The sequence below is a fragment of the Mobula birostris genome, unplaced genomic scaffold, assembly GCF_030028105.1.
Source record: "Mobula birostris isolate sMobBir1 unplaced genomic scaffold, sMobBir1.hap1 scaffold_714, whole genome shotgun sequence".
Lineage (NCBI taxonomy): Eukaryota > Metazoa > Chordata > Chondrichthyes > Myliobatiformes > Myliobatidae > Mobula > Mobula birostris.
In genome coordinates, this window is record NW_027278432.1 from 192,463 (window position 1) to 206,587 (window position 14,125).

Here is a 14,125-nt window from a genome sequence, read left to right on the forward strand (position 1 = left end):
ACACACCCACCCCTCCATCCTCACAATCTATCTCCTTCCCGTAAACCCTACACTCCCACCCCTCCATCCTCACCTATCTCCTTCCCCTCAGCCCTACACACATCCCCTCCTTCCCCCTCTCTCCTTCCTCTCAACCCTACACACCCCATCCCTCCATCCTCACCTCTCTCCTTCCCCTCACCCCAACACACCCTCCCCTCCATCCTTAGCTCTCTCCTTCCCTACAACCCTACACACCCACCCCTCCATCCTCATCTTTCTCCTTCCCCTCAACCCTACACACCCACCCCTCCATCCCCCCCTCTCTCCTTCCCCTCAGCCCTACACACCCACCCCTCCATCCTCGCCTCTCTCCTTCCCCTCAGCCCTACACACCCACCCCACCATCCCCCCCTCTCTCCTTCCCCTCAGCCCTACACACCCACCCCTGCATCCTCACCTCTCTCCTTCCCCTCAGCCCTACACACCCACCCCTCCATCCTCACCTCTCTCCTTCCCCTCAGCCCTACACACCCACCCCTCCATCCTCACCTCTCTCCTTCCCCTCAGCCTTACACACCAATCCCTCCAGCCTCAGCTCTCTCCTTCCCCTGAACCCCTACACACCCACCCCTCCATCCTCACCTCCTTCCTGACAACCCTACACACCCTCCCCTCCATCCCCACCCTTCTCGTTCCCCTCACCCCAACACACCCACCACTCCATCCTCACCTCCCTCCTTCCCCTCAACCCTACACACCCAGCCCTCCATTCTCACCTCTACCTTTCCCCTCAACCCTACACACCCTTCCCTCCATCCTCACCTCTATCCTACCCCTCACCCCAACACACCCTCCCCTCCATCCTCACCTCTCTCCTTCCCCTGAACCCCTACACACCCACCCCTCCATCCTCACCTCCTTCCTGACAACCCTACACACCCTCCCCTCCATCCCCACCCTTCTCGTTCCCCTCACCCCAACACACCCACCACTCCATCCTCACCTCTCTCCTTCCCCTGGACCCTACACACCCACCCATCATTCCACACCTCTCTCCTGTCAACCCTATACATCCACCCCTCCATCCTCACCTCCTTCCTGCCAACCCTTCCTACGCACCCATCCATCCTCACCTCTCACATTCCCCTCAGCCCTACACACCCACCCCTCCATCCTCACCTTTCTCCTTCCCCTCAGCCCTACAAACCAATCCCTCCATCCTCAGCTCTCTCCTTCCCCTGAACCCCTACACACCCACCCCTCCATCCTCACCTCTCTCCTTCCCCTCAGCCCTACACACATCCCCCTCCATCCTAAACTCGCTCCTTCCCCTCAACCCTACACACCCACCCCTCCATCCTCACCTCTCTCCTTCCCCCGAACCCACAACCACCACCCCTCGATCCTCAACTCTCTCCTTCCCCTGAACCCACAACCACCACCCCTCAATCCTCAACTCTCTCCTTCCCCTCAACCCTACACACCCACCCCTCCATCCGCACCTCTCTCCTTCCCTTCAGCCGTACACACATCCTTCTCCATCCTAAACTCGCTCCTTCCCCTCAACCCTACACACCCACCCCTCCATCCTCACCTCACTTCTTCCCCTGAACCCACAACCACCACCCCTCCATCCTCAACTCTCTCCTTCCCCTCAACCCTACACACCAATCCCTCAATCCTCAGCTCTCCCCTTCCCCTTAACCCCTAAACACCCACCCCTCCATCCTCACCTCTCTCCTTCCCCTCAGCCCTACACACATCCCCCTCCATCCTCAACTCGCTATTTCACTTCAACCCTACACACCCTCCCCTCCATCCTCACCTCTCTCCTTCCCCTGAACCCACAACTACCACCCCTCCATCTTCACCTCTCTCCTTCCCCTCAACCCTACACTCACCCCTCCATCCTCACCTCTCTCCTTCCCCTCCACCCTACACACCAGTGCCTCCATCCTCACCTCTGTCCTTCTCCTCAACCCTACACACCCACCCCTCCATCCTCACCTTTCTCCTTCGCCTCACCAGTACATACCCACCCCTCCATTATCACCTCTGTCCTTCCCGTCAATCATACACACCCACCCCTCCATCCTCACCTCTCTCCTTCCCCTTAACCCAACACCACCACCACTCCATCCTCACCTCTCTTCTTCCTCTTAACCCAACACACCCTCCCCTTCATCCTCACCTCTCTCCATCCCCTCAAATCCTCCACACCCACTCCTCCATCCTCATCTTTCTCCTTCCCCTCAACTCTACACTCCCACCCCTCCACCCTCATCTCTCTCCTTCCCCTCTGCCCGACACACCCTCCCTTCCATCCTCACCTCTCTCCTTCCACTCAACCCTGCACACCCACCCCTGCATCCTCATCTCTCTCCTTCCCCTCACCCCTACACACCCACCCCTTCATCCTCACCTCTCTCCATCCGCTCAAGCCTACCGACCCACCCCTCCATCCTCACCTCTCTCCTTCCCCTCACCGTACACACCCACCCCTTCATCCTCACCTCTCTCCTTCCCTTCAACCCTACACACCCACCCCTCCATCCTCACCTCTCTCCTTCCCCTCAGCCCTACACACCCACCCCTCCATCCTCACCTCCTTCCTGACAACCCTACACACCCTCCCCTCCATCCCCACCCTTCTCGTTCCCCTCACCCCAACACACCCACCACTCCATCCTCACCTCTCTCCTTCCCCTGGACCCTACACACCCACCCATCATTCCTCACCTCTCTCCTGTCAACCCTATACATCCACCCCTCCATCCTCACCTCCTTCCTGCCAACCCTTCCTACGCACCCATCCATCCTCACCTCTCACATTCCCCTCAGCCCTACACACCCACCCCTCCATCCTCACCTCTCTCCTTCCCCTCAGCCCTACAAACCAATCCCTCCATCCTCAGCTCTCTCCTTCCCCTGAACCCCTACACACCCACCCCTCCATCCTCACCTCTCTCCTTCCCCTCAGCCCTACACACATCCCCCTCCATCCTCACCTCCTTCCTGACAACCCTACACACCCTCCCCTCCATCCCCACCCTTCTCGTTCCCCTCACCCCAACACACCCACCACTCCATCCTCACCTCTCTCCTTCCCCTGGACCCTACACACCCACCCATCATTCCACACCTCTCTCCTGTCAACCCTATACATCCACCCCTCCATCCTCACCTCCTTCCTGCCAACCCTTCCTACGCACCCATCCATCCTCACCTCTCACATTCCCCTCAGCCCTACACACCCACCCCTCCATCCTCACCTTTCTCCTTCCCCTCAGCCCTACAAACCAATCCCTCCATCCTCAGCTCTCTCCTTCCCCTGAACCCCTACACACCCACCCCTCCATCCTCACCTCTCTCCTTCCCCTCAGCCCTACACACATCCCCCTCCATCCTAAACTCGCTCCTTCCCCTCAACCCTACACACCCACCCCTCCATCCTCACCTCTCTCCTTCCCCCGAACCCACAACCACCACCCCTCGATCCTCAACTCTCTCCTTCCCCTGAACCCACAACCACCACCCCTCAATCCTCAACTCTCTCCTTCCCCTCAACCCTACACACCCACCCCTCCATCCTCACCTCTCTCCTTCCCTTCAGCCGTACACACATCCTTCTCCATCCTAAACTCGCTCCTTCCCCTCAACCCTACACACCCACCCCTCCATCCTCACCTCACTTCTTCCCCTGAACCCACAACCACCACCCCTCCATCCTCAACTCTCTCCTTCCCCTCAACCCTACACACCAATCCCTCAATCCTCAGCTCTCCCCTTCCCCTTAACCCCTAAACACCCACCCCTCCATCCTCACCTCTCTCCTTCCCCTCAGCCCTACACACATCCCCCTCCATCCTCAACTCGCTATTTCACTTCAACCCTACACACCCTCCCCTCCATCCTCACCTCTCTCCTTCCCCTGAACCCACAACTACCACCCCTCCATCTTCACCTCTCTCCTTCCCCTCAACCCTACACTCACCCCTCCATCCTCACCTCTCTCCTTCCCCTCCACCCTACACACCAGTGCCTCCATCCTCACCTCTGTCCTTCTCCTCAACCCTACACACCCACCCCTCCATCCTCACCTTTCTCCTTCGCCTCACCAGTACATACCCACCCCTCCATTATCACCTCTGTCCTTCCCGTCAATCATACACACCCACCCCTCCATCCTCACCTCTCTCCTTCCCCTTAACCCAACACCTCCACCACTCCATCCTCACCTCTCTTCTTCCTCTTAACCCAACACACCCTCCCCTTCATCCTCACCTCTCTCCATCCCCTCAAATCCTCCACACCCACTCCTCCATCCTCATCTTTCTCCTTCCCCTCAACTCTACACTCCCACCCCTCCACCCTCATCTCTCTCCTTCCCCTCTGCCCGACACACCCTCCCTTCCATCCTCACCTCTCTCCTTCCACTCAACCCTGCACACCCACCCCTGCATCCTCATCTCTCTCCTTCCCCTCACCCCTACACACCCACCCCTTCATCCTCACCTCTCTCCATCCGCTCAAGCCTACCGACCCACCCCTCCATCCTCACCTCTCTCCTTCCCCTCACCGTACACACCCACCCCTTCATCCTCACCTCTCTCCTTCCCTTCAACCCTACACACCCACCCCTCCATCCTCACCTCTCTCCTTCCCCTCAGCCCTACACACCCACCCCTCCAACCTCACCTCCTTCCTGACAACCCTACACACCCTCCCCTCCATCCCCACCCTTCTCGTTCCCCTCACCCCAACACACCCACCACTCCATCCTCACCTCTCTCCTTCCCCTGGACCCTACACACCCACCCATCATTCCTCACCTCTCTCCTGTCAACCCTATACATCCACCCCTCCATCCTCACCTCCTTCCTGCCAACCCTTCCTACGCACCCATCCATCCTCACCTCTCACATTCCCCTCAGCCCTACACACCCACCCCTCCATCCTCACCTCTCTCCTTCCCCTCAGCCCTACAAACCAATCCCTCCATCCTCAGCTCTCTCCTTCCCCTGAACCCCTACACACCCACCCCTCCATCCTCACCTCTCTCCTTCCCCTCAGCCCTACACACATCCCCCTCCATCCTAAACTCGCTCCTTCCCCTCAACCCTACACACCCACCCCTCCATCCTCACCTCTCTCCTTCCCCTGAACCCACAACCACCACCCCTCGATCCTCAACTCTCTCCTTCCCCTGAACCCACAACCACCACCCCTCAATCCTCAACTCTCTCCTTCCCCTCAACCCTACACACCCACCCCTCCATCCTCACCTCTCTCCTTCCCCTCAGCCGTACACACATCCTTCTCCATCCTAAACTCGCTCCTTCCCCTCAACCCTACACACCCACCCCTCCATCCTCACCTCTCTCCTTCCCCTGAACCCACAACCACCACCCCTCCATCCTCAACTCTCTCCTTCCCCTCAGCCCTACACACCAATCCCTCCATCCTCACCTCTCCCCTTCCCCTCAACCCTACAAACGCTCCCCTCCATCCTCACCTCTCTCCTTCCCTTCAACCCTACACACCCTTCCCTCCATCCTCACCTCTCTCCTTCCCCTGATCCCAGAACAACCACCCCTCCATCCTCACCTCTCTCTTTCCCCTCAACCCTACACACCCACCCCTCCATCCTCACCTCTCCCCTTCCCCTCAACCCTACAAACGCTCCCCTCCATCCTCACCTCTCTCCTTCCCTTCAACCCTACACACCCTTCCCTCAATCCTCACCTCTATCCTACCCCTCAACCCTACACACCAATCCCTCCATCCTCAGCTCTCTCCTTCCCCTTAACCCCTACACACCCACGCCTCCATCCTCACCTCCCTCCTTCCCCTGAACCCACAACCACCACCCCTCCATCCTCTACTCTCTCCTTCCCCTCAACCCTACATACCCACCCCTCCTTCCTCACCTCTCTCCTTCCCCTCAACCCTACACACCCACCCCTCCATCCTCACCTTTCTCCTTCGCCTCACCAGTACATACCCACCCCTCCATCCACACCTCTCTCCTTCCTTTAACCCAACACACCCTCCCCTTCATCCTCACCTCTCTCCTTCTCCTCAACCACTCCACACCCACTCCTCCATCCTCATCTTTCTCCTTCCCCTCAACTCTACACTCCCACCCCTCCACCCTCATCTCTCTCCTTCCCCTCTGCCCGACACACCCTCCCTTCCATCCTCACCTCTCTCCTTCCACTCAACCCTGCACACCCACCCCTCCATCCTCACAATCTATCTCCTTCCCGTCAACCCTACACACCCACCCCTCCATCCTCACCTATCTCCTTCCCCTCAGCCCTACACACATCCCCTCCTTCCCCCTCTCTCCTTCCCCTGAACCCTACACACCCCATCCCTCCATCCTCACCTCTCTCCTTCCCCTCAGCCCTACACACCCACCTCTCCATCCTCAGCCCTCTCCTTCCCCTGAACCCCTACACACCCACCATTACATCCTCACCTCTCTCCTTCCCCTCACCCCAACACACCCTCCCCTCCATCCTCACCTCTCTCGTTCCCTACAACCCTACACACCCACTCCTCCATCCTCACCTCTCTCCTTCCCCGCAGCCCTACACACCCACCCCTCATTCCTCACCTCTCTCCTGTCAACCCTACACACCCACCCCTCCATCCTCATCTTTCTCCTTCCCCTCAACCCTACACACCCACCCCTCCATCCCCCCCTCTCTCCTTCCCCTCAGCCCTACACACCCACCCCTCCATCCTCGCCTCTCTCCTTCCCCTCAGCCCTACACACCCACCCCTCCATCCTCACCTCTCTCCTTCCCCTTAGCCCTACACACCCACCCCTCCATCCTCACCTCTCTCCTTCCCCGCAGCCCTACACACCCACCCCTCCATCCTCACCTCTCTCCTTCCCCTCAGCCCTACAAACCAATCCCTCCATCCCCTTCTCTCTCCTTCCCCTCAGCCTTACACACCAATCCCTCCAGCCTCAGCTCTCTCCTTCCCCTGAACCCCTACAAACCCACCCCTCCATCCTCACCTCCTTCCTGACAACCCTACACACCCTCCCCTCCATCCCCACCCTTCTCGTTCCCCTCACCCCAACACAGCCACCACTCCATCCTCACCTCTCTCCTTCCCCTGGACCCTACACACCCACCCATCATTCCTCACCTCTCTCCTGTCAACCCTATACATCCACCCCTCCATCCTCACCTCCTTCCTGCCAACCCTTCCTACGCACCCATCCATCCTCACCTCTCACATTCCCCTCAGCCCTACACACCCACCCCTCCATCCTCACCTCTCTCCTTCCCCTCAGCCCTACAAACCAATCCCTCCATCCTCAGCTCTCTGCTTCCCCTGAACCCCTACACACCCACCCCTCCATCCTAAACTCGCTCCTTCCCCTCAACCCTACACACCCACCCCTCCATCCTCACCTCTCTCCTTCCCCCGAACCCACAACCACCACCCCTCGATCCTCAACTCTCTCCTTCCCCTGAACCCACAACCACCACCCCTCAATCCTCAACTCTCTCCTTCCCCTCAACCCTACACACCCACCCCTCCATCCTCACCTCTCTCCTTCCCCTCAGCCGTACACACATCCTTCTCCATCCTAAACTCGCTCCTTCCCCTCAACCCTACACACCCACCCCTCCATCCTCACCTCACTTCTTCCCCTGAACCCACAACCACCACCCCTCCATCCTCAACTCTCTCCTTCCCCTCAACCCTACACACCAATCCCTCAATCCTCAGCTCTCCCCTTCCCCTTAACCCCTAAACACCCACCCCTCCATCCTCACCTCTCTCCTTCCCCTCAGCCCTACACACATCCCCCTCCATCCTCAACTCGCTATTTCACTTCAACCCTACACACCCTCCCCTCCATCCTCACCTCTCTCCTTCCCCTGAACCCACAACCACCACCCCTCCATCTTCACCTCTCTCCTTCCCCTCAACCCTACACTCACCCCTCCATCCTCACCTCTCTCCTTCCCCTCCACCCTACACACCAGTGCCTCCATCCTCACCTCTGTCCTTCTCCTCAACCCTACACACCCACCCCTCCATCCTCACCTTTCTCCTTCGCCTCACCAGTACATACCCACCCCTCCATTATCACCTCTGTCCTTCCCGTGAATCATACACACCCACCCCTCCATCCTTACCTCTCTCCTTCCCCTTAACCCAACACCTGCACCACTCCATCCTCACCTCTCTTCTTCCTCTTAACCCAACACACCCTCCCCTTCATCCTCACCTCTCTCCATCCCCTCAAATCCTCCACACCCACTCCTCCATCCTCATCTTTCTCCTTCCCCTCAACTCTACACTCCCACCCCTCCACCCTCATCTCTCTCCTTCCCCTCTGCCCGACACACCCTCCCTTCCATCCTCACCTCTCTCCTTCCACTCAACCCTGCACACCCACCCCTGCATCCTCATCTCTCTCCTTCCCCTCACCCCTACACACCCACCCCTTCATCCCCACCTCTCTCCATCCGCTCAAGCCTACCGACCCACCCCTCCATCCTCACCTCTCTCCTTCCCTTCAACCCTACACACCCACCCCTCCATCCTCACCTCTCTCCTTCCCCTCAGCCCTACACACCCACCCCTCCATCCTCACCTCCTTCCTGACAACCCTACACACCCTCCCCTCCATCCCCACCCTTCTCGTTCCCCTCACCCCAACACACCCACCACTCCATCCTCACCTCTCTCCTTCCCCTGGACCCTACACACCCACCCATCATTCCTCACCTCTCTCCTGTCAACCCTATACATCCACCCCTCCATCCTCACCTCCTTCCTGCCAACCCTTCCTACGCACCCATCCATCCTCACCTCTCACATTCCCCTCAGCCCTACACACCCACCCCTCCATCCTCACCTCTCTCCTTCCCCTCAGCCCTACAAACCAATCCCTCCATCCTCAGCTCTCTCCTTCCCCTGAACCCCTACACACCCACCCCTCCATCCTCACCTCTCTCCTTCCCCTCAGCCCTACACACATCCCCCTCCATCCTAAACTCGCTCCTTCCCCTCAACCCTACACACCCACCCCTCCATCCTCACCTCTCTCCTTCCCCTCAGCCCTACACACCCACCCCTCATTCCTCAACTCTCTCCTGTCAACCCTACACACCCACCCCTCCATCCTTACCTCTCTCCTTCCCCTCAGCCCTACAAACCAATCCCTCCATCCTCAGTTCTCTCCTTCCCCTGAACCCCTACACACCCACTCCTCCATCCTCACCTCTCTCCTTCCCCTCAGCCCTACACACATCCCCTCCATCCTCAACTCGCTCCTTCCCCTCAACCCTACACACCCTCCCCTCCATCCTCACCTCTCTCCTTCCCCTGATCCCAGAACAACCACCCCTCCATCCTCACCTCTCTCTTTCCCCTCAACCCTACACACCCACCCCTCCATCCTCACCTTTCTCCTTCGCCTCACCAGTACATACCCACCCCTCCATTATCACCTCTGTCCTTCCCGTCAATCATACACACCCACCCCTCCATCCTCACCTCTCTCCTTCCTTTAACCCAACACACCCTCCCCTTCATCCTCACCTCTCTCCTTCTCCTCAACCACTCCACACCCACTCCTCCATCGTCATCTTTCTCCTTCCCCTCAACTCTACACTCCCACCCCTCCACCCTCATCTCTCTCCTTCCCCTCTGCCCGACACACCCTCCCTTCCATCCTCACCTCTCTCCTTCCACTCAACCCTGCACACCCACCCCTGCATCCTCACCTCACTCCTTCCCCTGAACCCACAACCACCACCCCTCCATCCTCAACTCTCTCCTTCCCCTCAACCCTACACACCCACCCCTCCATCCTCACCTCTCTCCTTCCCCTCAACCCTACACACCAATCCCTCCATCCTCAGCTCTCTCCTTCCCCTTAACCCCTAAACACCCACCCCTCCATCCTCACCTCTCTCCTTCCCCTCAGCCCTACACACATCCCCCTCCATCCTCAACTCGCTCCTTCACTTCAACCCTATACACCCTCCCCTCCATCCTCACCTCTCTCCTTCCCCTGCACCCACAACCACCACCCCTCCATCCTCACCTCTCTCCTTCCCCTGAACCCACAACCACCACCCCTCCATCTTCACCTCTCTCCTTCCACTCAACCCTGCACACCCACCCCTCCATCATCACCTCTCTCCATCCCCTCAACCCTACTGACCCACCCCTCCATCCTCACCTCTCTCCTTCCCCTCAGCCCTACAAACCCTCCCCTCCATCCTCAACCTTCTCGTTCCCCTGACCCCATCACACCCACCCCTCCATCCTTACCTCTCTCCTTTCCCTCAACCCTACACACCCACCCCTCATTCCTCACCTCTCTCCTGTCAACCCTACACATCCACCCTCCACCCTCACCTCCTTCCCCTCAACCCTACACATGTACCCATCCATCCTCACCTCTCTCATTCCCCTCAGCCCGACACACCCACCCCTCCATCCTCACTTGTCTCCTTCCCCTCTACCCTACACACCCACCCGTCCAACCTCACCTCCCTCCTTCCCCTCAACCCTACACACCCAGCCCTCCATTCTCACCTCTATCCTACCCCTCACCCCAACACACCCTCCCCTCCATCCTCACCTCTCTCCTTCCCCTCAACCCTACACACCCAGCCCTCCATTCTCACCTCTACCTTTCCCCTCAACCCTACACACCCTTCCCTCCATCCTCACCTCTATCCTTCCCCTCATCCCTACACACCCACCCCTCCATCCTCACCTCTCTCCTTCCCCTCAGCCCTACACACCCACCCCTCCATCCTCACCTCTCTCCTTCCCCTCAGCCCTACACACCCACCCCTCCATCCTCACCTCTCTCCTTCCCCTCAGCCCTACAAACCAATCCCTCCATCCCCTTCTCTCTCCTTCCCCTCAGCCTTACACACCAATCCCTCCAGCCTCAGCTCTCTCCTTCCCCTGAACCCCTACACACCCACCCCTCCATCCTCACCTCCTTCCTGACAACCCTACACACCCTCCCCTCCATCCCCACCCTTCTCGTTCCCCTCACCCCAACACACCCACCACTCCATCCTCACCTCTCTCCTTCCCCTGGACCCTACACACCCACCCATCATTCCTCACCTCTCTCCTGTCAACCCTATACATCCACCCCTCCATCCTCACCTCCTTCCTGCCAACCCTTCCTACGCACCCATCCATCCTCACCTCTCACATTCCCCTCAGCCCTACACACCCACCCCTCCATCCTCACCTTTCTCCTTCCCCTCAGCCCTACAAACCAATCCCTCCATCCTCAGCTCTCTCCTTCCCCTGAACCCCTACACACCCACCCCTCCATCCTCACCTCTCTCCTTCCCCTCAGCCCTACACACATCCCCCTCCATCCTAAACTTGCTCCTTCCCCTCAGCCCTACACACATCCCCCTCCATCCTAAACTCGCTCCTTCCCCTCAACCCTACACACCCACCCCTCCATCCTCACCTCTCTCCTTCCCCCGAACCCACAACCACCACCCCTCGATCCTCAACTCCCTCCTTCCCCTGAACCCACAACCACCACCCCTCAATCCTCAACTCTCTCCTTCCCCTTAACCCCTAAACACCCACCCCTCCATCCTCACCTCTCTCCTTCCCCTCAGCCCTACACACATCCCCCTCCATCCTCAACTCGCTATTTCACTTCAACCCTACACACCCTCCCCTCCATCCTCACCTCTCTCCTTCCCCTGAACCCACAACCACCACCCCTCCATCTTCACCTCTCTCCTTCCCCTCAATCCTACACTCACCCCTCCATCCTCACCTCTCTCCTTCCCCTCCACCCTACACACCAGTGCCTCCATCCTCACCTCTGTACTTCTCCTCAACCCTACACACCCACCCCTCCATCCTCACCTTTCTCCTTCGCCTCACCAGTACATACCCACCCCTCCATTATCACCTCTGTCCTTCCCGTCAATCATACACACCCACCCCTCCATCCTTACCTCTCTCCTTCCCCTTAACCCAACACCTCCACCACTCCATCCTCACCTCTCTTCTTCCTCTTAACCCAACACACCCTCCCCTTCATCCTCACCTCTCTCCATCCCCTCAAATCCTCCACACCCACTCCTCCATCCTCATCTTTCTCCTTCCCCTCAACTCTACACTCCCACCCCTCCACCCTCATCTCTCTCCTTCCCCTCTGCCCGACACACCCTCCCTTCCATCCGCACCTCTCTCCTTCCACTCAACCCTGCACACCCACCCCTGCATCCTCATCTCTCTCCTTCCCCTCACCCCTACACACCCACCCCTTCATCCTCACCTCTCTCCATCCGCTCAAGCCTACCGACCCACCCCTCCATCCTCACCTCTCTCCTTCCCCTCACCGTACACACCCACCCCTCCATCCTCACCTCTCTCCTTCCCCTCAGCCCTACACACCCACCCCTCCATCCTCACCTCCTTCCTGCCAACCCTTCCTACGCACCCATCCATCCTCACCTCTCACATTCCCCTCAGCCCTACACACCCACCCCTCCATCCTCACCTCTCTCCTTCCCCTCAGCCCTACAAACCAATCCCTCCATCCTCAGCTCTCTCCTTCCCCTGAACCCCTACACACCCACCCCTCCATCCTCACCTCTCTCCTTCCCCTCAGCCCTACACACATCCCCCTCCATCCTAAACTCGCTCCTTCCCCTCAACCCTACACACCCACCCCTCCATCCTCACCTCTCTCCTTCCCCTGAACCCACAACCACCACCCCTCGATCCTCAACTCTCTCCTTCCCCTGAACCCACAACCACCACCCCTCAATCCTCAACTCTCTCCTTCCCCTCAACCCTACACACCCACCCCTCCATCCTCACCTCTCTCCTTCCCCTCAGCCGTACACACGTCCTTCTCCATCCTAAACTCGCTCCTTCTCCTCAACCCTACACACCCACCCCTCCATCCTCACCTCTCTCCTTCCCCTGAACCCACAACCACCACCCCTCCATCCTCAACTCTCTCCTTCCCCTCAGCCCTACACACCAATCCCTCAATCCTCTGCTCTCCCCTTCCCCTTAACCCCTAAACACCCACCCCTCCATCCTCACCTCTCTCCTTCTCCTCAGCCCTACACACATCCCCTCCATCCTCAACTCGCTCCTTCCCCTCAACCCTACACACCCTCCCCTCCATCCTCACCTCTCTCCTTCCCCTGATCCCAGAACAACCACCCCTCCATCCTCACCTCTCTCTTTCCCCTCAACCCTGCACACCCACCCCTCCATCCTCACCTCTCCCCTTCCCCTCAACCCTACAAACGCTCCCCTCCATCCTCACCTCTCTCCTTCCCTTCAACCCTACACACCCTTCCCTCAATCCTCACCTCTATCCTACCCCTCAACCCTACACACCAATCCCTCCATCCTCAGCTCTCTCCTTCCCCTTAACCCCTACACACCCACGCCTCCATCCTCACCTCCCTCCTTCCCCTGAACCCACAACCACCACCCCTCCATCCTCAACTCTCTCCTTCCCCTCAACCCTACATACCCACCCCTCCTTCCTCACCTCTCTCCTTCCCCTCAACCCTACACACCCACCCCTCCATCCTCACCTTTCTCCTTCGCCTCACCAGTACATACCCACCCCTCCATCCACACCTCTCTCCTTCCTTTAACCCAACACACCCTCCCCTCATCCTCACCTCTCTCCTTCTCCTCAACCACTCCACACCCACTCCTCCATCCTCATCTTTCTCCTTCCCCTCAACTCTACACTCCCACCCCTCCATCCTCACCTCTCTCCTTCCACTCAACCCTGCACACCCACCCCTGCATCCTCACCTCTCTCCTTCCCCTGAACCCACAACCACCACCCCTCCATCCTCAACTCTCTCCTTCCCCTCAACCCTACACACCCACCCCTCCATCCTCACCTCTCTCCTTCCCCTCAACCCTACACACCAATCCCTCCATCCTCAGCTCTCTCCTTCCCCTTAACCCCTAAACACCCACCCCTCCATCCTCACCTCTCTCCTTCCCCTCAGCCCTACACACATCCCCCTCCATCCTTAACTCGCTCCTTCACTTCAACCCCATACACCCTCCCCTCCATCCTCACCTCTCTCCTTCCCCTGCACCCACAACC